General features: G+C 45.3%; 1 protein-coding gene across 9 annotated transcripts in view; it reads left to right on the forward strand.

Moving 5' to 3' along the window:
* agrn (agrin) overlaps window positions 1-23,490 on the forward strand; it is a 241,823-nt gene that overhangs the window by 58,987 nt on the left and 159,346 nt on the right. The window lies entirely within an intron of this gene.

Below are 23,490 nucleotides of genomic sequence, written 5' to 3' on the forward strand. Positions count from 1 at the left end.
TCTGCTTGAAGATTCGCTTTTCAGACAAAACCGAAAGAAACTGAAACTCATTTGAAAACATCTGCTGCCTGAAAGCGAACAGCAGAACGTATGAGAAAAAAACAAAAGTTTTCCTTAGAAATGTGTATTTTTGTTCTTTAGTAACTCTGCAGACACTGATTGGTGCTGCAGAGAGAAAAGCTGCCTGAAGAATTCACACTTGATGCATAAAACCCAGTTTAGAGTTCTGTGTCAGATGAGCCGTGTGCGGACCGTTAGGCATGCAGTAACAAGCCCAGCATGTAGCGTGTTTGTGTGGCATCGACCCCCTCAGATAGGTCCATGATTGTGTTGCGATGAGGAGGGCGTGGCGAGGTCAAAGGTCCCGTGTTGGGGGCAGCAGGCGGTGACCCGCTCAGACCTGGGAGGTATTCCAGAAAGCAGGTTATGCTAGCTCCCACGGTAAGTTTGAGGCTAAGGAAGTGGATAACCTCAGCTCTAGGTTCCAGAAATGGAGGTATGTTTCAGGGTAGGTCAAGTTGCCATGGCAACTCATGCTCTGAACATAACCTGGTCTGGAGCAGGTTTAGTTGAAGGTTAGTTTGTTTTCAGAGAGGTGAAGCAGCATGGCGTGTCCATTTGAAGATGATTTAGTGGATGAAGAAGCTCAGATAATACTTTTTCCACCATGAGAGGGTGATAAGACCACATATGGATGTTGGAAAGATGAACTTTATACTTTGATCTAACTTAATTATTTGCTTCAGTTAAGATAAATCATTTTTTGTTAAGTCACCTTAAAAATAACACGTAGTTTTCAGACAATTGTTTTCCTTTCATTCAAATTAATTCAATTAAGTAGGTGTAACTTTGGTGCTACTGTTAGATCGGCACCGCAAAGGATTCTGGGATATCATTCCCTTTGCCTGTCTGGACAGATTTGGGTTTAAGTGTGGGTTTTTGACCAAATGTGTTTAGTTGTTTAGCTGTTTTACTGTGTTTTGCCCAGTTATTTTGTCATAGTGTGCTTATGTCTCTGCACCATGAGTGAGAGTGAAGGAGAGGATGATGAGTTTATATAGCACCCCTACAAGCACGTATTGTAGTGACAATAATGGAAAATTCTTTAATGAATTTTTGCACTCTGTGCATTTTTTTCGTCCTTTTTATTGTTATAAAAATGAGCATATCTGCCGGCTCAAACTTAGACATATGAGAGTTCAAGAAATATAAGTAATTAAGATTGAAAAAAGATTAATGTAGTAATGTGATATTTAGTTAGATAAATATGTAAATTTGAGTTGTATCAACAATTATTGAGTTTTATAGACGTAAGAAATTATGGGTTGAATAAATTTAACTAAATTATTTGTTACTAATAGAAGAAATTTAGTTATATATATATATATATATATATATATATATATATATATATATATATATATATATATATATATATATATATATATATATACATGCGTCACAAGGAAAATGGAAACAAGATCAGAAACTTTGTCTGTTATTTTTCTCTAAGCAGAAACTCTTTTTTTTGATGATGCAGCCGTGTTACTTTATTGATGGCCTTATAATCTTTATCCGCCGTCATTAAAATCTCAGACTCCGTCTCAAGTGTCCCGCTTTCTTTTTTTTTCTCTCCACGAGTGACTCCAGAAATCTGCGATCCATTGAGAATGTCTTTATGTACCTGCTGTGCACGTGCATTAACCCAGGGTTACCAAGTGGAGCGTAATCACGCTAACTCATATCCGGTCTTTTGGAACCGACATACCCAGACTAAACAAGTTCAGGGGGATTTCAGCCAGAGTTCAGGCTTAAAGTCAGGGTAGTTTAAACATGCTTCCTGGAATACCCCCCTGGGGTCTTCCAGCAGACCCCTGCAGGAGGAAACTGACTCCAACGTGTGCGAGGGCGCCCTTCAGGGCTGGCCGGGTTTGGTCTAAATCCTGGAGACACCTTTCATTTTATTCCTCAGACTGGAAACGGACGTCTGCCGTTTGTTTCTGATCTCATCTGTTTGTATTCATTTTGGTTTTTGTTGCTGATGACGATTTTAGTGACGACATTCTCTCAAGTTTGGACAAACTAAGCCATGCAGATGCAAATGTTGTGCACGTGGTTTCATTCACTTATCACTTCATTTGATGCTTTCTTGATGCTAAACAACAAACAAAGGGACTCATTTGTATTCCTGCAGCTGTTGGCACAAACTAGTTTGGAACAAATGAACTCCAATCAGGACTTAAATCTCTCCCACTTTCTTCATGAAGAACGTTCCGTTTAGTTTGACTGATAATGAAATTAACCTTTCTTCACAATTCTATGTGCTAAATCTCCTGATTTTATTTACAAAATATTGAATTCATAAAACTTAATTTAGCAATGATATATATATATATATATATATATATATATATATTTTTTTTTTCCCACTTTTTTTTTGTTTTCTGCTTACCACGTTGCAAGAATACCTTAATGTTTTAATGAGCTGCTCGTTCTGAGGGATGGATCTCCTATTTTCTTGAGGCAGAAATATTCCATCAGAATCGGGTACGTTTCCATAGCAACACATGGGGAACATTGAGGAGAGCAGATCTTCTGGTGGTTCTGCTGTCGGTCCTGCAGATTCCAGCTTCCTTTGTTCTTCTGTTTCTCATCCTGATCTTCTTCTGGGAGCCACAGCTTCACCGCAGGGACCTGCAGTCTTGCTGGGGAGGTCAGTCTGTGGAGACATGGGGGGGGCTACGATGGGGGATTCATCATTTCTGGTGGCGTTCAGACTCAAAAAGGTTCCAATGAGCTCCGTGTTTCCCAGCTGCGACCTTGAAAGGGGGGCAGTTTTTGGTCTCTTTATCTGCAGGGCTGCTGATAAAACCTCATGGTGTCGGAGAGGTGAACAAATGCTACAGGAGGAATGATGGATGCATTTCTCCATGAATCCGTCTTTTCCAGTTTTTATCTCTAGATTTTTGCTTTCCTAAACGTGGAAAACGGACGCTCTGTTAATGAAGCACAAACCCACAACTGTCACTGAAATGCAATAAAATGAAACAATTTCTGAAGTAATCAGGGACATTTAACTGTCAAATGATAAACTAAAGAAAAGAAAACGTCCTCAAAATACAAAATTAACAGCAGGAGTCTATGCAAATGTCTCCTTAAGGTGGACAGATTTCAGACTAGTGTTAGAACAATTTAAAATTTAGATTTAAGCTCATCATTTTCTAAAAACTTACAAAGCAGGGCCTCATTTATTCCAATAGTATGTAAAAAAAAAAACCAATGATGTCAGACATGAGGATGAATTCTGAAGAATGGAAGCAGACGAAACGACAGGCAGGAATAAATATGCACCTCGATGGACAGACTCCTAAAACCACAATCCTGGATTAAACATGAGAAATAATTGTAATATTCATTCATCTTCTTCCATTTGTCCTTTTTGGGGTCCCAGGGACACGTGGGGGAAGGCAGGGGACACCCTGGACAGGTCCCCCCTCTGACTGGCCCACAATCAGGGACATTTTAGAGTATCCACGCTTATTATGTAACAAACCTTTAAAAAATCAGCCAATAATGTTTTTGGAAAATACTGAACTGAAGCGTGTCCAGTTTTGTTTTTAATAGATCCGGTCTGGCGGTTAGGCCCCGCCCCTCCACCTCTAAATCCGCCCTCAGCTCCACTTGGAGCCGAGTCATGAAAACCCCAGGAGGAGGAGGTGGAGGCCGTCATGACCTTCATCGTGGGGCTTCCTTAGATAAGCAGCTAAGTAGAATGAAGGCAAACGGGTGTTATGTGTCAACCCCCCCCCCCCCCCACACACAGTCTTTTCTGTATAAACGGAACGGAGCAAAAGTCCTTCATCCTGAAAGCTCTGGATTTGGATTCATATTCCAGCAGGTTTTTAAAATGATATCTAACATTATTTATTAGCAGATACAGAACAGAACCCAATAGTAGAGTTTTTAATTGAAACCTGGTGGGAGGTGGTCAATAAATACAGAATAGGTAACGCCCACAAATGACTTATTTGGCCTTCACACTCTGCTGGAGGAATGACTGCAATATGTACGTTAACAACGTTTGAAAGGCTCAAAGAAGAGTTTGAACTGGAAAACACTGACTTGTTTAGGTATTTTCAATTAAGAAAAGCTCGATTTCACAGGAAGGCAGTGATGTGATAGAAATGGTGACAGAGGCTGATTAGAAACTGCCTTCAAAGATGGTTTCCAAACTGTATAAATGTCTGTTGAAATGTGATGGTTTGGGTTGAGGTGGAACACAAGTGGGGGTCAGAATGACTGGTATTCAATCCGCCCCAACAAGTTCAGGACAATGGAGAGAAGAATATAACGAGGCGCTTTATCAGTCTGCACATAAAGAGCAAACAGCTGAGGACTCGATGCTGGAGGCTCTGTGGGGGGGGGGGCAAACGCCAATCATTCACACATCTTGTGGACATGCAGTCAAATTGATCCCTTCTGGCAAAGCGTCCTCTAAACCCTGCAGGTATGAAATAACTGCTGATACTGTACCTGGGACTGTTCCCAACAAGAGGACGACTTCCTGCTTAGAGTCGTGATGATGGCCTGCAGAAAAACCAGAACTAGAACCACTGAGACTGGATCCATGGACAGACATTATGGAGGAAAATGACTTTAAACGTACGCTTGAAAGCTGAAAATGTCAAGTCCAGTGGAGGAAATGGAAGAAATAAACTGAGAACTTAGAGATCAAAACTCATTTTTCTAGAACCCCACTGGTTCAACTTTTTGTTTTTGTTGTTTAGTGTATTTAATTTTACTTTATTTTTTTAGCTTAATTGTGGTTTCTTATTTTTATTTGTTTGTATTTTAAAACGCAAAATAAGTAAAAAAAAAAAGAAATGGTTTATTAGTTTGATCCATGAATGTGGAACTGAAGGAAGCCACAGTTTTCATGTTAATCTCTTGCTTTTATTGAGTTTATCAGGACTTTGAAGACGAGCTCTTCTTCCTCTTTAGTGTTTATCTTTGTCCTTGGCGTTCATCCCTGATGGAAACATGGAGTTTGTCTTTTGCACATGTTGTTTCCACGTCAGGCTGCCGACTCTGCTGTCAGCTTCAGCTCTGCTTCCATCTGGAGTTTCCATCAGATTTTCTGTTCCTTTTTCTTCTGACGAAGAGACTCTTAATTCATCAGAAACACGTTTAGCATTCAGTCATTTTCATGAATGTGTCTGAATGAAAATGAGTCATTATAGTGACGAAAGGTTGAAAAAGGTTTCCTATTAAATGTTTCAACAAATTGAGCTTGAATTCTGTGAGTTGTTGATGTCCCATCTTCCGTCTTTGTCCGTTTTATTCTGTATTTATTTAAACAGGAGCTGAAGAAAAGCTCCTTTTCTCTGTGAGAACTGGCCGCACTCTGACATGGATGTGACAGGGCTAAAGTAAATACGTCCTTACCACCAAATAAGATTTTGTTCCCACGAATTACATGATTAAACTCACTTAACTAAGACCGGGGTCATGTGACTAAGACGCCACACATTAGACTCCTGCTCTGTCCCGGATGGGCAGAAGAAAATGGATGGATGGAGAATCGGTCAGTTTTATTAGTAATTATTCACAGAGCTTTAGATGACAAACATCTTCTGGTTTCTATTTCTCAGGCCTTTGCTTTTCTAAAGGGTCGTGTGAATGGAACTTAGATTTCAGCTGTTTTCTTCTTTGAAGCTTGTTTTTTTTTCTTCTGCAGTATTTTGCTGCATGCTGGCTTTTCCAGTCCAGATCGGGGCTTCTTTGCATGTGCTGCCCCCTCATGGCTCCCAGCTTCAGTTCAGAGACGTTTCTGTTCCACTAAGACGCTGCCTCGCCTCTTCACACGTTAGACATACAAATAAGAATAAAAAAAATCAGACACTAAAGATATTTTTTACGGATGTTCAAACACGGCTGTGTTGGGCTTCACAATAAAAGCATGAACTCAGTGGTTTTGTTGGTCAGTTAGTCTGAAAACAGACCCATCAATCATTTTGTTGTTCATGTCTGGATGAGTTCTCTTTTGTTTTTGGTGCATTGTTGCTAAATGAAACATAAACCCTAAAAATCATTCTCTACTGTGTGTCTGCGAGCCTCCAAAATGTTTACCTGTGGATGTTATCCGCCAAAAACACACAAACGTCACATGACTTTGGTGAAAACATGAGGGAGGCTGTTAGGTGGAGGAGCTGAAAAGTGCCACTAGGGGGCACACATGCTCCAAGGCTTTTTCTGGGACGCTGCTCCTCCTCTGGATCGGTGGATTGGGGGGGGGGTCCCGGTCGTCTGTGGGTCACTCTCGTCGCCGCCTCACATCATCAGCGGACTGGGGGCATTAGAATATGCAGCTCAGGCAGGATGTGCAGAGACAGACGTTTGAGTTTCATGATGTTTTTTTACGGCACATCGGCTCTTTAGGCAGAAAAACGGAGACAGGACTGACAGGACTGAGGGTTTGAACTGGAAACGTTATGCAATGACATCATCAACCATTGGGGGGGGGCACAGAGGGGCGACGGTTCATTCATTTTTAATTCATCATCTGAGCTGCTGTTGCATCCACTTGTGTTTCATCTTGGCTCCTGGAGGCTGAGGGGGCGGAGCTAAGCCACTTTCAGAATTGTGGAGGCTGTAGGTCACGGAGGGTGGGGGACACAGGGGGGGTCAGAATATCTAGGCTACTAATATAATGCCTTCCACACATGACTGCGCGTACTGTATGCAGAGGGGCTGCAGTGAGGGGATAAGGCTGGGGGGTGTAGCTGCACGTGCCCAAGGCCCCCGCTAAAGCATTCAGGGGGGAGGGGGGTCCATCTGGGTAGAGTGTGTGCAGATCCCCCAGCCTCTCCATCTTCAGATGACCCACAATTCCCCCCCCCCCCCCCCCCCCCCCCGGTGGACGGGCAGCCACTTGGGACAAACAGGAGGTCAGGTCTCCATTAGCGGCCTGTCGAGGGCTCAAAGTGCTGTTAGCATCTTTGATTTGGGGGGTGGGCCTTGGGGGGAGCAATGTGCTTCCCCACGGAGATTCCATTATGTTGGGGGGGCTTTTCTGGGCTTTTGAGCAAATTGAGCTCCAGAAACTGGGATTAAGGTTTCCAGCATTTCTAGGGAAAAACCTGGATTCTGAGTTTCAGTGAATAACTTTCAGTCACAAATGCATGAGAGCAGACCTGAACCGGTCCGTGGGCCAGCCGGTTCCGGTCGGGCCACAGAGAAAACACACGGCCTGCATTCTTTCTGGTTCATATCTGAACTGATTCTGAAGGAAGTTTTATTTTGGAAAATGTCAAGATTGAGTTTCAAACCCATCTGCTCCGACGCCTAAACTTAAACCTCCAAGCTGGCAAATTTAACAAAAAACAAATGTTTTTGTAAAGTTTCTTTATGCAGAAAACATCCAGCAGAACAACCTTTGACTTCAAAATAAGAGAGGCTGCATTTAGCAGGCAAAAACCACCATGTTTGGAGTTTTTACTCCAAATAGGGATTTATTGTGACAGTTGCTACAGACCATAATAATAATAATAATGCAGAATGTTAAGCAGCTGGCTGTCTACTGTTACAAGGATGCTGCTGATAAAGTTGCTGAAACGGTGGATGATTATTATGCTTAGAAAATTCCAGTTTTAGTGATCAGTTTTATCCATCACACCATAGAAGTTGGATGGGGGAAGTTAGCGTCTGCTTTTTAGCTTCCACTCTGACAGCTATGGCTTCTAATCTAGATCCCATTTCCTACACGAAATCTAGTTTATGAAGTTGAAAGCAGCTGCAGATATTTCTCAGAGGGTGAGGATGAACTTTAGCCTGAAAGGTTTAGGGAAACTGGAGGCGAAAAGACAAATCAGATGCCGACTTCAGCCACGAACAGGCTGGTCCACGAAAACAGTGTCTGACAATAAACCGGTCCGTGACCTGAAAGGTGGTTGGAGAACCCTGTATTAGACTGTACCCACTGCATTTTGATGTACTTTAGCGCAATAACCAGCCCCCCCCCCCACACACACACATTTATATTCATCTCCTGTATCTGCTTTGTTCTCCCTGCCACTCATAAATGCACATTTTGTCATCCGTCCATCCATCCATCCGTCGATCCAGTCATCCACCCACCCATCCGAGCATCCTTTCATTCATCCGTGCAGGAGCTCAGCCTTTTCTCCTGAGGCACTGACCCACTAGGAGCTTTGTCTGAATCCAGGCCACACCCGAGTAATAGACCCACTTTGGTGGTTTGATGTGGGCTCTGCTGGAGGCCCGTCTACACAACGGCATTTTCCACAAACACTTTAGGCTCCAAAGCGGTGTGTTCTGTTAAAGGGCCGTGTAATGGCCCCCTTTCAGAGCTGGGAGTCCTCTATAGGAGTGGGAGACGGGCGCGTATGTCTGCATGTGTGACGCCTTTAATCGGCTCTCCGGCGTGCGGCGGGCTCTGCTTCCCCGTTACCGACCCAGACAGTGAGGATTTTGGTTTTGCTTTCATGCGGCGTTGTCTCTCTGTGCTGACGGCGAGGAGCCTTGTTTGCTGCAAAAATGGGGTAGATAACAACACAACATATGGGTGTTCGTGATCTAACAGCTGCAGCCCAAAAATACTTTGGCTTTAATGGGAAGAAGCAGCGTAAAGAGGGCGTGGGAGGCGGGATCTAAAAGCCATTAGCGGCCCGCCCACCCGCCGCCGCATCCTTAATGACGGCGCTTTGAAACAGCAGCTTTCAGAAATAATTGTTGATCAGATTATTTAAAGGGTGACAGTTTGCCCCCTTTGCCTCTCTCCCCGTTGACCTTTCCCAACAGATAACGGTTCAAATCCCTCCTCCTCCTGATTCTCCGGGGTCGTTCTCCAAACGGCTCGTCAAATTCCAAGTTCTCCGTGTTAATTTCCTCAAGTGTCTCCTTTCATTATCACTTAAATAAGCTGTAATCCATTGTGCGGTAAATTAAATCAATTGGTCAGGGGATTTGTTAAGCAGAGTGGCTCATTTAGGAGGCGACGGCGCCCTGTGGCGATCTCAATTACTCCTGGAAAAATATGTTTTCCCAATTGATAAGAAAAACAGGCCATTAGAAGGATTCAGAGCTGAACTGTAAGAAACTCAGGACCCCCCCATCATCCAACACTAATCCACGCTGGCATCCGTTCATGTCATACACATAAGAAGGCAGCGCCAGACCCCTCCAGCCATGAGTGCTCAAGGCTAAATAATTCTGTTGGTTTAAGTCGGATCCGCCTCTGCTGGGGGGGGCACACGGTCATACAGCACAGATGCCAGCGCAGAGAGAGAAAGGTGGAAGCTGCTGGGAAAATGACGGGGCGTCTGATGAGACGGGACGTGTTGCAGAGGTACGGCGGCCTAATTGCTACTTTTGGCCTTCTTGTCACATACCTGCTTAATTGGCGTGCAGAGGAACTTGGGAAATGTAGCCAGGTCTCTGGAACGGGTGGTCACTTCCTCCTAGTGAGCAGGAATTAAGTGTGTGTGTGTGTGTGTGTGTGGGGGGGGGGGGGGGGGGGGGGTCGGTGCAGAGAACCGAAGGGGGGGGGGGGTCTGACTGTCAGCTAATCAGGATAAAGCATTAAAGATTTACGCTGACCTACAAATGCTGACAGCCCCTCCTTCAGTCACACTCATCACCCCCCCCCCCCCCCACACACTCAAAGATGCTCCAGAACAGCAGCAGAAAACAAACTCATTTGGTTAATAATGACAAAGGGCCTCGACCATCCAAGATCATCTTTTTTAAGCTTTTAGGTTTATTTTAATGTTCAAAAAACCCCAAGGTGGTATTTGGATCTGAGTAATCCTCTAAAAAGCTGCTCTAAAAAGCCCCTCCCAACCCATGAAGATGAGCGGTTTGTTAGAATGTGACAAAGTGAGGAACAGCCCCTTCCAGGAAGAGTCTGCGCTGCAAGCCCCGCCCCCAGGCTAACTCACACACCCACTTTCTCCGTGGCGCTAGTGGTGATTGGATAATGCTTTCATTTTATATGCACAATATGAACATCCGTCTTTGCAAAAGTTCGGATGTTGTTTGTTCTGCCGAGGTCGACTCCAGGATGATGTCATGAAATGGGCGACACCCACAAAGAGAGAAAGGCGGAGCCTCAGAGATCGAGTCGTTTTACTTCTGGGTTGAAAAATGAGCTGTAAAAATAAGTAATATTCATAAAAGAAATCCTTCTTTAGTGAGTCCAAAGGTAATATATTATCATAAATATGCGTTTCTTTTATTATTACTCTAAAGGTTTTAGAAGAGCGAGATAAAGGCCCTTTAATGTCATCTTCACGTTTAAATGAATAAATGTTGCAAAAATAAACACGGTTAATGTAAAGCAGTTGATGTTCCACAGGGAAACAGACGCCTTTTTTGGACACTTTTCAAATTGGTAATCGGACTCTGTCCTATGGATTTCCTGCAGGAAACGCTTGTCCTGCAGCATCTGCGGCGTTTCCACGGCGGCGGCGCATCAGCATCAGAGTGGAGCCTGTGAGCAGCCAGTGGTGGTTGCTTTTACTCGCCGCTCTGTGGTTTTCCAGGAAACAAATGCGAGTGGACTGTTTATGGTGATGGAGTGCAGATGTGTTCTTGCGGCCGCTGTGGAAATGGTTTGGTCAGGGAAAGAGGGAAGAGAAATACATTTAAAAGAGAGAAATGATGGGCTTTTTCCATCTGTCTCTGTTGTTCTCCTCTCGTCTCGGTCCATTGGTGGTCGGTAATAGATTTGATTTGAAATTGATTTCCAGGAGAATTATTTTGCGCAGCCCTCACCATGAGAAGATAATAAATCTTCTCCTCTTTAGTTTGGACAGACTCCTCTCAGATTGTTCTTTACTGTCCATCTTCCACCTGGAAGCGTCCATTTCAATACAACCGCTGTAGTGACTCCTTCAGGGCGAGCTGCTCCTCATATTTGATCACTGCCTATTAGCTGGCTGATTTTCCAGAAGCAGAGATGGAGCACAGCTGAATGAAAAAGAAGGATTTGAAAGGATGACCACCAAACCATCTCTCCTTCCTACAAATCCTCACCTTGTTAATATCCTTTCACTGGACTTTTCTGAGTGTGAAAGTGGAACATTCAGCCCTTGAAGAGGCGCCATCAGCATCATCTGTTTTCACCGGTCTCCATCAGTCCTTTGGGGTCATTTTCTTTGTTCTGTACGGAGCCACAGCAGAGGCTTAAGGCCTGCAGTGACTCTATCGACACAAAGAAAGGCGGTCAACGAGTCAACATTATTGACCCAACTAAAGACACGTCTGACTTCTGTCCGTCATCATCAGCCGTGTTGGCTTTGATTCTGAATCCAGTTGGTTCACAGCTGAAAAAACAAAATACATCAAATATACATAAAATAATGTATATTCAAACTAATAGAGTAAATAAACCAATACGATCAACTAAAAGTGAAATGAAAAACGGGGTCTTTAGCCTCTCATACTTTAAAAGAAGATCACTTAAATAAGAAAGACCATTAAAACATTTAAAACCATTAAGAGAGCTTTAAAATCAATCCTGAAACGCACAGGGAGCCAATGCAGTGATTTTAAATGGTGTCATGTGTTCCCGCCCCCTGGACCTCGTCAGAACTCCACAGAGTTCTGCAATAGTTGTAGGTTTACAGAGACTTTTGGGGTAAACCAGAGAGCAGGGCATTACAAAAATCTAAACGACTGAAAATCAAAGCACCTCCAAGAGAGAGGAAAAATTGAAAATTGAGGAGTGAAAAAAAAAATTGAAGGAAAGTTGAGCTCACACGGTGAGATAGTTTAAAATTGATGATTTAAAATTTAATTCTGAAGATGTGGTAAAATCATCTCCATCTTGTCTTCAGAAGAAATAGTTGAAACTTCAGTTTTGTCCTGGTTGAGCTGTATGAATAGGTTCAAAGTCATCAGGAGACACGGCGATGTAAAGCGGAGTATCATCAGCGTAGCTGTGAAAGTCAATGCAGTGTCTTCTGATGACCCCCCCAAGAGGAAACATATTTAAATTAAAAAGTATTGGATCCAGAATTGAGCCTTGGGGAACCCCGCCACCTATTTCATGGATTCTTGAGGATTGAGTGTCCATACTTTCATAAAAGTGTCGGTCTGTGAGATAAGAATGAAACCAGCTAAGAGCAGATTCTGAGAGGCCCACTAGACTCCTAAATCTGTCTAATAGAATCTGGTGATCCACTGTAAGATCCAGCAGCCCCAGAACGGAAAGTTTCTGTCAGTCAAAAAGTATTCTGAGATCATTAACGATCTTTAAAAGTTGTGGTAATCTGTACTGCGGTTTGTCCTAAAACCAGGCTGATAGATTTTTGGGTAATAAAAAAGTCATGTAGTTGATTAGCGACACTTTTTTCTGTGAATTTACTTAAAAACAGTTTATAACTTGAACTTGAAAATTAGGATTATCGAGGTTTTTACTCTGTAGAAGTCTTTGGGATTTTGACGTCTTGGAGCCAGTAAATACTTCCTGTTTGGAACGCCAGGGGGGCGTGGCCACTCAGTCCAGTTCCCAGATCCAGTCTGTGCTTTAATCAGTACTTTTAAGCTCACTAAAGATGACTAAAGGAGTGTTGTACGTAACTGGGCGTGAACAGTTGCAGACTGAATGTTGACCGGCGTTGAGTCCTGGGGGTGTACGGCACTTCACAATGTCACACTCTCACTTTAAGCTGCACTCGGTCTATCCTTTGGATCGGAGGTTTGAAACCCTCACAGGTCGTTCCACGTTTCTCCGAGGCTCAGAGCGCTTTGAGACCTGGAGCAGGCGGAGGAGTACAACAGCAGTGAAGTGGAGTTCCTGGACAGTTCCACCTGGATGGCGGTGCACGGATGTGTGTTGGAAGGGATTTGGCACTTTTTCCTCCAGCTGCATCCAACTGCTTGGGTTTCTTCCAGTGTTTGGAGCCAGGAGGCCAGGCATCAAGCAGGCTGTCTTACCACAGCAAGCAGAGCTTCCCCTGGAGGCTATTGTGCTGGAAATGCTTTCCTCCGAGTGGTAGCCGCGGACAAGCCGAGGGCCTGACTCCATCTTGCAGATGGTTGATCGGCGCTCTCCACACGGCGGCTGCACACATCCACCAGCGCCGCACTCTCCGGCTCAGACAGCCAGGTCTTCAGGGTTATGTTGCTCAATTTCTCCTCTTCTTTTACCACTCTGGTTCCTCCTCTATCTTGGCAAAAGCCTTTCGCACCCCTCCCACCAGCTATTACCCTTTGCTGTCATCCCAGCTCCCTTGTGTTTTCTTCGCTCTTTCTCCTCCTCCGTACTGCTGACTGCTTTCTTTTTTTTAAACAACTCTGTCTTTCTTTATTCTGCACCTCTTTTGCCTTTTCTTGTCTTCATCTCTTTTGATGAAGAGGGTGTTTTCCACAAGTCTGGATCATTCCAACCCCCCCCCCCCTCGATTTCTCGATGTCTACCACTTCTGCTCTTCCAGCTCGGCCCTAATTTGCCTTTTTCTTCGAGCTTGGCCCGGGCTCCAGCTTTTCTCCCCTGGGATGTGATTGTCTGCTGAGTGTGTGAGAGTGAGAGGTGTGTGTGTGTGTGTGTGTGTCTGTGTGTGTGTGGGTCTGTGGAAAGTTGGATCTTTCATTGGATTTCTGTGAAAGAAATGTTGAGTTTAACCTGTTAGTGCAGATGGAGGCTGAGAGAAAGACAGCAGGAGTTCAGGCTCTTTGTGTGTATGTGCACCTGTGTGTGTGTGTGAGTGTGGGTGCGCATGTGCACGTATATATGTGTAAAGATGTGTGCATGTGTGTGCCTTTGGGCATGTGTTCATGTGTGTTTGTGCACTTGTACGTGTACATTTGTGTGTGTGTGCATGTTTTTGTACACGTTTGTGCATATGTTCCTGTACAATTGTGTGTCTGTGCATGTGCATGTGTGTGTGTGTGTGTGTGTGTGTGCAGATTTCTGCATATGTTCCTGTACAATTGTGTGCCTGTGCCTGTGCATGTGTGTGTGTGTGTGTGTGTGTGTGTGCAGATTTCTGCATATGTATGTGTACATTTGTGTGCATGTGTCCGCATGAGTTTGTGTGCGTTTGTGGGAACATTTGTGCCGTCGTATGTGTACATTTGTGTACGAGTGTGTGTGTGTGTGTGTGGGTTTGTGCTTGTGTGTGTTTTCAGTGCTATCTTACCTTGAAGACCCCCATCTGCGTTGTAACACAGCACATTGCATTAGGAGTATGTGGGAGTCATGGGACCTTGATGGAAGTAAGCCCCAGGTTAAGGCGCCCCGCCCGCCACACGCACGCACGCACACACCCACCCACACACACATGCACACACGTGCACACACTCAGCCCAACGTTTCCTCGGGGCGACTCACCAGCCTGCAAATCATTTATCACACAGTAATGGCTCTGATGATCTCTCTCTGTCTCTCCTCATCTCTCCACTTAAGGGGTTTGTCCTAGATTCTCAATCACAGGCCTGCAGCACGCACACACACACTCACGCACACACACACTCACACACACACACACACACACACACACGCACACACACACACACACTCATATACATGCACACATCTTTAAACTCATCCTGGTCTAATCAAAAGGAGAAAAAACCCACAAAGCAGCTGACAGACGATTTGTAAATTTCTGTGCAGAAACTGTCCTTTTTTCCCCCCAAAGACAAAAGTTGAGTCAGCAGTTTGACGTTCTGTCCTCAGTTCTGTCCTCCACCTGTAAAGGTGAACAGTAATGATCACCGTTTCCTCCTCCAGGAGGAGGGGACTGTGTGAGTGAACGTTGAAATGTGGAGGTGGGAGATCTTTACCCGAAACGTGGAATCATTCACGGGAAAAGGACGCCGCTCCGTTCGCCATTTTCCTCCTTGTTTGGTTTAGTTTGGAAAACAGAGTAAAAAAACAGAAGGAAACTGAGTCTCTGCTGGTTGCCTGGTAACCTCAGGATGACAACAGGAGTCCGGCTCGGTCTGTACTGTACAGACACCAGCTCTCTGTTATCTCCAGAGAAGTCTTGACAGCAGGAAGTGAAATCCGCAGGTTTTGAACTAAACAGCAGTTTGGCAGAGAAGCAAAGCTGAAAACAAATGTCTTCTATAGATTTCCAATTTGAGATACGTAAGAGTCAAATTCATGGATTTTAGACGTAAAGGAGGAATCTCATCATTGATGTTTTGGGAATCCTGTTCCAGCGACGTGATGCGTGTTTGTTCTCTGTTGCTGTGACATGTGGTCTTTTTTTAAATCCTGCTGTGGAGTGGTGAGCCTCGGCTGTTAAAGCGACCAAAGCAGGCATGAAAAGAACAACATGGAAGCAGACAATGGAAGGAGGGACGCGCCCGTCACTGCCGGCTGCACGGCCACTCTGTGGCGGCGCTCCTCAAAGGTGAAAGGCGTTCACGGATTACTACTCGGATGCAGTAATGCCTCAGCATTACAGCAGGGAAGGCGTTTTTCTGTCTCCAAAAAGCAGAACTTGTCGGTGTGGGATCCTTCTGGATGAAGCAGAATGCTGCATATCAGTCCTGAATCCTCTTCATTTGCACATTTTCGGGCTAAAAACTGAACTCGGAAGCTCCTGAATATTGACGTCCAGTGGATGCCTCGGCTCTTGGGATTGTTTGCGTTCTTCTGTTTTTGCGTTCTCGTACTTCAGGAGGTCACGCCAGCAGGTGTTTTCTTTCTCCCGAGTGTTGACTTCATCCCACAGTGCGAAACCCCCCCAAACCACACCGAATGTGCCGTGATTTCATCTGCACAACATCTGGATGGTGTAGCTGTAGTCTGCAGCCGCCCTGCTTCAGCACGTCTAATGGTTTCAGCAGAAAGGCCCTGCGGAGCGCCGCTCTGAGCACTGATGTCATGACGACCAATCAGGCGAGCCGCTCCTCCTCAGGTTCATTTGTTGCTGTGGAGAGGTGAGACATTTGATCGGCCCCTCGGGTCCCCAGAGACCCTCCGGGGCCAGTAAGGGTCAGATGGCAGAAATCTGGATTTGATCTAGAACTGGGGGGGGGGTACTGTTGCTGGAAACCTGAGAGGCGGACTGGGACTCTGACTGGGAGAGAAGCTCCTGACTGTTTGAGAGACAGTTGGAGGGAAAATGGACCGAATGCTCGTTTGTGGGGGGTGGGAGATGAAACCGGCAGACGTGACCCACATAGTCTGAAGCGCTGCTGCACTTTGCTGCGAGTGAAGTCCTGCCTCATTTCCTCCTCCTCCTCTTCCTCGCTGTAATGAGTCTTTTTCTCTCCTTCCTCCCTCCACGCTTCCCCATCGTCACTGAAATGGCTTTGGAAATAAAAATCACACAAATCATTTTTCCGGCCTCGGTGTGGCGTTTTCCTGCGTGCGAGGTGTTACCGTAGCAACAGAGGCATAATTCATCACCCCTGCTGTCTCCTGCAGATCATGTTGCATGAATTTGGCTTGACAGCTGAGACCTGGGACATCATTTATTCTCTCTGAACGTGCGCTCACGCCACAGAAGGTGTTTGTCTGAGGGTGGACGGAGGCGCGGGGGGTGGTGGGGGGCGCGTAGTAGGTGGGTGATTGACAACGTGGCGGCTGGCACTACATGTGTAGAGTCTGTGAATTCCTCCCGATAGCCTGCATGTCCGAGCAGGAGCCTCTATCTCCGGAGGTGCGAACATGGCGGCGTGCACGGGCGAGCGCGCTCGGCCTTGACCCTTTGTCCAGACCTTGTTATTTACCTTGCAGATTAATATGCGCCTCAGGAGGCTGCTGGTGATGCCGGCGTCTAAATGTCTCTCTTGGTCCGCTGGCGTGACTCTCCCCACCGTTGTTCCTCTTCATTTAGCTCGTTTATCAGTTTGTTACCCCGATGAATAATGGATGAGGCTGCTGGTTGCCTCAGTGACACGCCGTGCTCATCGCTGTCATGCGTCTGCTTGCAGAAATCAGGTCCGCGGCCCTCCTCTGCCTCGCCCCTACTCCATTACTTCCACTTTAGGCTGACGGACGAGTTGACAGATCGGCCCACACTCACCTCTGTGTGATTGGCTGCTTGGCTTGCACCGATGAAGATGAAGAGGGAAAGAAGAACCTGCAGAAATCCCTTGTTGAGATGTGTTCCAGCATGTAGGAATTTTACGTCAGATCTCTCCTCCAGGAGGAACCTTCAGTGCAGGAACTACCCATCCACCACCCCTGCAGTTACCCCAGTAGTTGATCATTCACACTGAGGCGCACATAAAGTATCCCAGCATGCCGCTGGTGGGAGTCCAGGTCAGTAAGCAGGCAAAGCAAGGCTGTTTTAATCTTATAGCACCTTTTGTGCAGAAGACAATTCCACGTTTTCCAACATTTTCTCAGGCAAACTACGCAGAAATAAAGCCGATGTGTTGCTTTTAGAATGCAGGTGTTGCAGCTCACGAATGAGCAGAACTTGGACTGAAGCGCTCAAAGAGTCCAGAGACGGTTTCATTCCTGCAGATCAGCTGGATGGTTTGAGGGTTTAGGTTCCGTTCTGAACATCTGTCTTTACCGCAGCAGGAACTGCAGTCTCGTCATCATTTAAGTGAAGTTTGAAGTTTGTCCGAGGACCGGCAGACAGAACCAATGAGCCGTAATCCTCCGGAGACTACGTGTCATGAGGCAGCGTCCACAGATGGATCCGCAGAGGTCTGAGAACAAAGCCCTGAGGAACTAAAGGGAAAACCATTCGGCAAGCCAAAACACAACTGTGTCTAATAACATAAGTGGAAGAGATCTATGATGATTGGATCATAGAGATCAACCAACTCAGTGTCCAAGTACAGTGTCTGCCCCAAGTCAGTGGGTTCGAATCCACAGTGGGCGTGATTCCGGCTTTTCTCTGCTGTGAGCGGACATCACGAGAAAACACAACAAACGTGTTTTTTATTGATCCCAGAGGAGAAATTCTTTGTCTCACAGAGGTCACTAACGATGCTCAGCCACAAGACACCATTCACAGTCTGAATGCGATTTACAGCCTTGCTCAAGGTCACTCCTGCACGCAGCGTCTTTGTCAGAGCACAGGCTCTGCTTCTGCAAATGCCTGTGTTTCATAGACGGACTGGGCCGTTGCACTTGTTGTCTGATTATCTCTTACTGTACATTTGTGAAGTCCATTTTCTGGAGCCCTCCAGCCCCCGGTGGCATTTTAAAACAGGAAATGTGTCGGTGTGTTTCCTCCGCCCAGGACGCCGAGCTTATCTCGTGCGTTTGAAAGAACGGCGTGTTGCTGCTAAAGATGCAGCTCTGCGTTTGACAGACAGCCGGTCTAGGGGTTGCAGTGAGAAATATTGCAGTCTGTCAGGCAGTGGAGGAGCTTGACAATCCTTCTTTATTGGTTTCTGCTGGCTTTGTTTCCTGCAAATTGTAACCCATCCGCGGCGGCGCCGACACGGCTAACCCTTGTGCTTAGGATGCAGCGGCACGTGCCGAGCGGAAGCAGCAGATATTTTTTCTTTTATGCACAGGCAGAGCTCGGGTGATTGGGGACTTTTTTGAATTCGGTCAAGAGTTCTTCACGGTGGCTGACTTTAAAAAAAAAATGACAATTACTGATCCAGCTGAACCAGCAGCATGGCATAGACAGCTACACAGAAACTTCTTTTAGGATTAAGTTTCACTAAGTACCACTGTCTTCTAATGATGAGCTGAATATAATCAGAGCTGAGATGAAAATCTATAAGTTCAAAAGGAATTTTCTGTCAGTTTTCTCCACTAATTAGCCTCATCTGGTATCTTAGGCTGTGTCGGGATTCCCGCCCGAACCCCTAACTGCTAAAAAACTAGATAGTACAAAGTTAAAATCGAAGTGATATGATCGTTTTGCGATGATTATTTATGAGTCCACTGTCTTTTGAAGATAAAAACGTTGATGGTATATTTAAAAAAAAAAACATTTAATCCAAGGCTGCACGATATAAGGAAAAGTCACGATATCAGTGATCAATATTAGCGATAACTTGTGATGAACAAATAGCAAAACAACCGAAGACATAATTTTTTCTACACTGAAACAGTTTAACAATTCTACTCTAAATGACACTTGTCTGCATAGGAGGTGAACATCTAACATAAAGGCCTCCATCCGATTGGTCAAATGCATAAATGCATGCGATCGGTTAAATACTTCAAGCTGCCTTAAGTTTGTGTTAGCACATTTTAGCTAACCATTTGTTGTCTGTTGTCTTTTGCGATGTGCGTTTTGCACAGCTTGATATCGCGATAACGATAAATCTGCAATTTATTGTACACACCTTATTTAAATACTTTATTTTGATCAAATTGTTCAGACACAATGCATTGTGGTCCATATTTGCCAGTCTAGTGAGCATGGATGCACACTGGAGACTTCTGGGAAATTTCTAGGGCACTTAATTCTGGAGTTGTAGATCCAGACAGCACTAGAACATGGCGAACGCTCTATAAAGCGAGTAGGGAAGGAATTGTGTTTGCATTTTCTGTAGGTCTGTCATGAAAACGCGGCAGGAAGCATTTTAGTCGTGTGAGGCGAGCAGGTCATTCCCCTTCTTTCCATCCGTTTCGTCATGGTGCGGCGGCGTTTTTTTTACCAGACTCTCTCACACAGCAGCCTGTCTGACTGCTCTCTTATCAAACGCTGCTGGAATTATCCCGACGCGCAGAACACAACAGAAATGCACGGAAGCTGTCTTGTTTGAGGGAATAAGTTGAACACATGGCGCCTGATTAAGCATATAAATAATTTATAGTCATCTCGTTTATGGGCTGCGCTTCAACAAGGAGATATTGCTCACCAATTAATATTCTCTTTCTACCATCTATCTGTGAAGATTCAGCCTGACGTGGAGCCAGCTGCCAGAGAGGAGCTGAGGGGGAAAAAGAAAAACATTTGGTGGAAGAAAGTATGTTTATTACTAGAAATGCAAATGAAACTGCGGCGGTTTGATGTTTGCTGGATGCCAGAAGGCTGAGCAGGTAGATGTGCAGAAAGTACAGTAAGTGACTGATGTGAGGCTGTAGGAATTTAAATGTTAACGCAGCAGGAATAGTTGTGTAGAGAAAAATCAAAACCATTGATACACAACACAATGGGTCTGCAGTGCAGCTGAACGTCTGTGTTCACAATGATGTATGGCATCAGACATGCAGCTCACGGACCAAAGCATTTCATGCACAACAACTGTTTTCAGTCTGTGTGAGCAGAGCTGCAGCCTGAGCTCCCATAGTTTATCCTGTAAGTATGAATAGATTTCTGCCCGTTCATCGCTGTAAGTAAAAAGAGCCGTGTTTCAAGAAAACGTCTCCTATTTTGTGCCCGACAAGAAAAAGAATCCCATCAGGAAAGTTCTCCAGAAATAATAAAATAATCTCAGTTTGAGAAAACGTGAATTTTTGTCTGAAAACAGAATTCTTGGTCAGACCACCTTTCCTAACCCATCAGCAGATATTTCTAGCTTATTGAAAGAACATTTGCCAATGGGGGACATTTTTGGCATATCCCATCACAGTCCTTCACACATCATCTCTGCACTTTTTCTCGTTTATTATCTTTGTTAGAGCATCAGTTCAGACGCAGAAATGTTCGTGGTGAAAAACGTGGATCGACGCAGAACCGCAGGAGCCGTGAAACTGTTCCAACCTGAAGTGAAGTTATTAAAGCTGGCAGTAGTGTCTAAATATTGATGTATTTGCATCCATTTATATCAGCGGGCGGGTTTCTTAACAGCTGGTCGCGTTCAAAGGAAACGTCGCGGCTCTTAATGACCTGCCATCCTGATTGTCTCACCTCGCTCCTCGCATGACAGGTCTGCAGCCGCCTGGCCCACTCCCCGCCACAGATGGCTGACTTGGCCGTAGACTGACATCTGTATCGGCGCTCGGCTTCATCAGCCTTTCCTTCGCCACCATTGGCCCCGGGTGCCAACATTGCAGAGAAGCGTCACACTCTGCCGGCTCCTCCCACAGCTCCCAGGTTGCTTTTTCTCGTCTCCTTTTTGGTGTCAATCTTTTTCGCTCTCATTATTTCCCAAACTTTGCTGGTCCAATGGAATCATTTCCCACGTGGCCAATAAGGAGAACTGTTATTGGTAATGATTTGAGTAAACGGGAAGGCAGTGGAGGGGAGCGGATATTGGATGCAGACTGCAATCACTGCTGAATTGGCTGTTGATGTGCAGGAACAGGAAGTCTGGCGTGTTTAACAATCGCTTCCTGCTCTCTGATGGAGTTTTTCTACATTTAGACGGCTAATGGGAAGGCAGAGGTGGGGATGGTAACACGCTACAAACAGATACTGCTTACTTATGATGTGCCCGGAGGTGAAAATCATCTTCATCAAGTGTAGAAGCTAAAGTCCAGCAGTGGAGGTTTGCACTTCCTAACATTCCCATCCAATTATCCATATTCGGAACCCGACAAACTCCTTTTGGGGTCACATGGTTGCTGGAGCCTATCCCAGTTGCTGTTGGCTGAAGGCGGGTTACACCCTGAACAGGTCGCCAGTCCATCGCACAGCAACACACACAATCCCACTCAGGGGCAGTTTAGAGTCGTCAAAGAACCAATCAAGCTGTCAGGAAGGAGGCCAAGATGAAACGTTTCATGATCAAACGAAAACACGACAAAAGCCAGCAGACAGGGGAGCAACTGAAACCAACACCAAGAACACAACGGGAAAACCATTACAGAAGAAGAAAGTCCACACAGAAAGCTCCCAGCTGGGATTTGAACCACTAACCACTACATCACTGTGCAACCCAACATGCCTCATTCCTCCTTCTAGTGTTTCAACATTGGATTGAAAAATGTAAAACGCTGAAACGTTATCTGAGCGTTTCTCAGTGGAGTTTGTTCCCCAAACTGACGCTAACATGACGTCAGGTTTATCTGGAGCTTTTTGAGAAGCAAAACTAAAATATCAAACGGCATCAAGAGTTCATCAAGTAGCCAAAACGCATCAGCTCCCATTTACGCCAATGGTAAACAGTTCTACAGCAAAGCTGAAGATGATGTGGCCACGCCTCCGTATTTATCTGGTGTTTGTGTTTATGTGTACATGAATGATTATTTCTGCTAGGAGTTGTTTTTGTGTGGAAGACTCTTTAATCCAGAGCAGAAATCTTCATCTGGACTCGTTGAAGAACGTTTCTCCTCGTATCCAAGAGACTTTCAGAACGTCTCCGTGGAGGGGGGGTGGGGGGGCTGTGGGCACATCTGGAGGATTGTTGATCGATACCGGAGTGATTAAAAAAAAAAAGACGTGAATGAAAGTTTTCAGGGATAAACAGATGGAAGGAAACAAGTGGCCTGTGAAAGAGGCAGCTGGAGTTTATGGAAACTTTTACTTTAATGAGCAAAGAAGCAAAGAAGTGAGCTTTAGGTAAACCGTCTGCAGCCTTTTGGGGAAAAGACATTGAAATGAAACTAGAAGGAGCTGCGTTTCCACAGGAAAATGCTGGGTTGATGCTATATTGCTAATGAAAAGTGAAAACAGCACAATAACAAAAAAGATATGTTTGTAAAAAGAATGCCAGAGCCGGGTATCGAACCAGCGAGCTTCTGCACCAAGGATTCCCCATTTATTTAAATGGAGGCAGAAATCCTGGAATATCTGGAAAAGTTCAAGGATTTGAAGGAGCAAAGGTCACAGCTGGAAAAAGCTGAAAGAGCTGAACATTTGAATAGTTGAATGGTTGAAACAGATGAAAAATTATAGCAGATGAGCGCCAAAAAAATGGAGGAAGATACAATAACAAAGAAAGAAACAGGAAAACAATGATTGAAGGATTTATAGCATTGAACCAAAGAAACCGTGTTGTCTGCAGTTACCAGTAGTATCTTGTTTGTGCCCCCCCCCCAAGCTCCTTTGCGGATGCTAAGCGAGTTTAATGCCTCTGAACGAGCGCTGCTCAGCTCTGAGGATCATTTAGACGACTGGGTCACGTCTGACCCGCCGTGATTAGGGGTTAATATCGCAGAACGACAGGTGACCCACCTGAGAGTCTGAGCAGACGCCTTCGCTGGGTCCGGGCTTCCGCCCGCCCGGTTGGCTGCACGGCTCGATGCACACGGACAGTTCAACACGGTCATTTGATGTCAAACTAATGTCCCACAAGGCGACGCCTGCGGCCTGAACGCACAGATGCAGTCAGGTGACCGACCTCTGATGGGATGTAGAGCAGCAAAGCTGCACCATGCGCAGATCCCCAAGTAGCCTTAAATAGCTGCAGATGAATTCTGAGTGTCTGTGCTCGACCACAAGAACAGAAAAGGAGCAATAATCCAGTTAATGTGCTGGAAAGGAGTCCAACATGAATGGAGGAGTGGGCTGCCGGACAGACTAATGCTGGCGATTACCAAAACGCTTCAAGTCTGAAACTTCATCAGCTTCTGGAAAAAACGTTTGTGCTCTGAAACATTACTGACTGAAGCAAAATCTGCTGCCTTTAGCCGGGATAAACCCCACTGACCCCCCCACTATTTAAGGAGGGAGGCCAGAAAAGCCTTTGGTCTGT

Source organism: Oryzias latipes, chromosome 7 (assembly GCF_002234675.1).
Source record: "Oryzias latipes chromosome 7, ASM223467v1".
NCBI classification, from domain to species: Eukaryota; Metazoa; Chordata; class Actinopteri; order Beloniformes; family Adrianichthyidae; genus Oryzias; species Oryzias latipes.